The sequence below is a fragment of the Eutrigla gurnardus genome, assembly GCF_963514095.1.
Source record: "Eutrigla gurnardus genome assembly, chromosome: 24".
NCBI lineage: Eukaryota > Metazoa > Chordata > Actinopteri > Perciformes > Triglidae > Eutrigla > Eutrigla gurnardus.
The window spans coordinates 1,816,675-1,819,802 of NC_139935.1; positions in this window are offsets into that span (position 1 = coordinate 1,816,675).

A 3,128-nucleotide genomic window follows, 5' to 3' on the forward strand; every position below is an offset into this window, starting at 1 on the left:
GCCTTAAACCTGAATTCTCTCTGCTGGCCACTAGGGGGCGACCCCTCTGATTGTAAAAAACTAACTTACATCCCTATGTGGAGGAGGGTAATGCTTTAGGGGGCGGGGCTACCTTGTGATTGACAGGTCACTACCACGGCGTCGTACATGTTTGCGTCGTAAAACTTTAACTCTTTCAACTCTTTAAACGTTACAAGTAATGTTACTCAGGGTTGGGTTGTACTTAGCTCCGCCCTCTGTGACATCACAGTGACCACATCCACTTGTAACATACAGTGTGTAGTTCAGTGGCCAGATAGAAAGCAGCAGGTTTTAGCAGTTTGATGGAGATGTTGGTTTATTTTTAATTATTTGCGTTATTAAGAATGTACTTCTTTTCATGGATTTGCTGAGAAATACAATAACACGTTCCGTTTACTCGTCCTGAGGAGGGTTTGTAATGCTAATGAAGGTGTGGCCTTTGAAAGACATTGTGTCCATCTAACACAACAGTGTGTTTATCTGCAGCTTATTTGTCATCTGTGTGTTTGCCAATAATAATAATATAATCCTGTTGCCGATTGTGGGTCTTTTAGTTAAATAATAGAGGAGAATTTGTGTTTGGATTCGGCTTTATTCTTAATCTGTTTGTCATCTGAGTCCCATTAAGTCTCATTTCAGCACCAGGAGCTGTCCACGTGTGAGCCGTTAATCACCATAAAGGGGTTTTATACTCATCTGGATCTATTTTTGACAGATAAAGAAATAATTCAAACTTAAGGAGCCACATATTTTAGGTAGAGGACCAGATCTGGATCACATGTTGCTAGTTCCTGTCCCCAATAAGTCACACTGTGGTACGGTTCTTTACGAGGATCCAGGTGTGCTATAACAGCTATCAAACCCCAGGAAATATGTTTTTCTTTTGTCCCTTTCTAGTCCTGTGAACACACATGTGGGCTACCTGGCTCTCGTGGGAGTCGGTGCATGATGCTAGGTAGTCCGTCTCGGCACTTGTCAGCGTTATTAATTCTTATGGCTGTACGCCGCGTTGACAGCAGAGACGGCAAAAATCTGTAAAAGTTGACATGGCTGACATGGTGACAGGCTGACAGAGACATGAAGTGAAGGTGTCTATAAATACGATGGGATCTATAAAGAGTGTGTACCCCGTTTTCTAGGGTTCTGATTTTCACTTCCTCTCCTTTTTTTTGGACTCCACCTTCGTCTCCCCTCTCCGGATGGCTGCCTGTGGAATAAACCACAGTAATGGCTTTTGCTTTGCTGCTAATCTTGTCATAAGAAGGTGCGGCCCCTGAGAGGATAGCTCCTCGTGTGTGATATCCTAATTTAAACATCAAAAGATTCCATCATTAGGAGAGCGTGCGTCTAGCCCCAGTTTCTTTTTCAAGGGAAATGATAAACATCTTCCCCGCCGTTAGAAAAGCGTAATGCGGGAAGACGTTTTTCTGTCGCATAAAACCTCACCGGACTTGGATGTTTGTGCACTTGAAGAAAAACATCATCATTAGCAGCTTTCTCTTGTGATAGACGGAGCGATGGCGTTTGTGTCACAGCCCACCGCCGGGATCTGATGATAGCCTTCATTTGGAGTTTGAGAGCCGCTAAGTGGGGGATCGGCCCGCCTCCTGACAGCTCCTCTGGTGGGTCTGCCTGAGCCTCAGAGCCGTCACGCCAGGAACCAACACACCTGCTTAATATGGTCACAAACTGTGTGGCAGGTGTGCTTTAGTGTCTTTCAGCTTCTTGTCTTGCTTTTACAGCCGTTTGCTTCACTCTCGTTGCTGCTAAAGAAACAAAACTCTAAATGAATATTAATTTAGCTTTTTTCCATGTGTGTGTGAAAGTGAGACTTAACGATGTGAATTTAAACAAAACAGCACAAAACTACTTGGCTAGCATTAGGAAAAGATCGTGGTTTGGGTTTAGATCGGTACGTTATTTTTCGAATGACTCAACGTTTCTTTTGCTTTCACATGAAAGTCCCGTGTTTTGTTTGGTTTCTTTGTTGCTTTAGCGTCACCAGAATTACTCCGTTACTCCCGCCATATTTACGACAGCCACTAGAGGCCGCCACCGTCTTCTTCTGTTCATATCCGACCATGTGACTCGATGATAGTGGCCTTGTGAAACCTACGAGACGCGTCCATTCAGTCAGCGGTTAACGATAACGGCGATGTCAACTTCATGAAGTCAGTGTTGTGTCTGCAGCTTGTGTTACTGCCACCAAGTGGCCAAAAAAGGTGCAGCTTTAATGCCGATAAAATATGATTCAATTGGGTGACTCCAAGTAAGTTTCCAAGTACTAAATATAGCGTTTTTTAGTCTTTTTCCTGTGGGAGGTGGAGTTAAAAAGCCTCCGGCCCTGTTGGGATCATGTATTTGGTCTTAAAACTGAGTAAATCTATCAGTAGAAACAAAACGATCCATATAGAGTAGTACTGTCGGGATTAGTGAATAAAAAACAGGAAACCACACATTTACAGGCGTTTGTTCTGCAGCGCTCCGAGCTAACGCCAGCGTCCCGTGCATATCAAACCTAATCTGTTAATTTGAGACGTGGAGCAATAAAAAAAAAACAGCACTTTGAATCAAAGTCTGGAGTCGGTTAATAGGCTCTCCAACTGTTTGGCTCCCGTAATTTGAGCGTTCACAGGGGAACGGCGGCGCCCGGCGCATGTGATCTATCGCTTCACAGCGGCACTTACGTGGAGTTATTAGCTCGACTGATGACGGATTTAAGAGGGAATCAAGAAATACCATGTTCCATAAGAGAGCGCCATCAAAAGACCAAAGAGGTGTTTGCTCTTTCCCATTTCACTTTCAACTCTCTCTCTCTCTCTCTCTCTCTCTCTCTCTCTCTCTCTCTCTCTCTCTCTCTCTCTCTCTCTCTCCAGGAACTACAGTACGTTTTCAGTTGCCGTATGATTTATTCATTGTTGTGTTTTTTCCTTCTCCTTGAATGTTTGGTGGAGAGGACAGGAAACTTTGAACCAGAGTACAAAGCAGCGTATATTTGGGTCACACACATTTCTTCTGAGAGTGTGTGTGTGTGTGTGTGTGTGTGTGTGTGTGTGTGTGTGTGTGTTACTTTGTCTCCCTCCCTCTCCTGTCTGGTGACTACGGGT